The 728-nt window shown below is 31.6% G+C and overlaps 1 protein-coding gene across 1 annotated transcript in view; it reads left to right on the top strand.

The window, feature by feature from the left end:
- Positions 1-728, top strand: part of LOC108757436 (nardilysin-like) — a 15,619-nt gene that overhangs the window by 9,339 nt on the left and 5,552 nt on the right. The gene's annotated exons all lie outside the window — the stretch shown is intronic.

Below are 728 nucleotides of genomic sequence, written 5' to 3'. Positions count from 1 at the left end.
TACAAACAACTACAAACGATTCTAAGTAAGATGCCGTGAGCGGATTTGAGATATCTCAAAAATTGGCGAAATTACGTAATTTGTTTATTGAAAATTTGTTGTAACTTTTAAACGATGCAACTAACGACTGGAAAATCACTACAAACAACTACAAACGATTCTGAATCGAGCCCCACTAGCAGATTTCAGATATCTTGTAATTTTACAATATTCACCGGTAATGCTATTGTTTAAATAACTATATTTCGCGAACGGTGCAACTACAAACGAAAGCAAAATCACCACAAACAACTACAAACGATTCTGAATCAAGCCCTGCAAGCGGATTTCAGATATCTTAAAAATTAAAAAGTTTCATTTTTATGCAGTTGTTTAAATAACTATATCTCGCGAAAGGTGCAACTACAAACGGAAATAATTGTACTACAATTCACTACAAACGATTTTCTATAAAAAACAATACTTATTTCTGAATTTCAAAGTCGGGGGATGACAATTTTTAAGTCGCTATATTTTTGTTTCTGCGCTACTACAAACGAAATAAATGTTAGTGCATTCAACTACATACGAAGATCTTTCAGAAAAAAAAAAATATATATTTGTGCAAGTCGGGTGCCAAGTTCACAAAGCCGGACTTTATCTAACGCAATTAAACTACTGCAATAATATCACAAGTTAAATTAAATTGACAATGTGCTAAAAACCTTAAATAAATTTATTGCGAAAAA

Source organism: Trachymyrmex cornetzi, unplaced genomic scaffold (assembly GCF_001594075.2).
Source record: "Trachymyrmex cornetzi isolate Tcor2-1 unplaced genomic scaffold, Tcor1.1 scaffold143, whole genome shotgun sequence".
NCBI lineage: Eukaryota > Metazoa > Arthropoda > Insecta > Hymenoptera > Formicidae > Trachymyrmex > Trachymyrmex cornetzi.
Note: the sequence above shows the minus strand (reverse complement) of the source record. Positions and strands in the feature narration are given on the sequence as shown.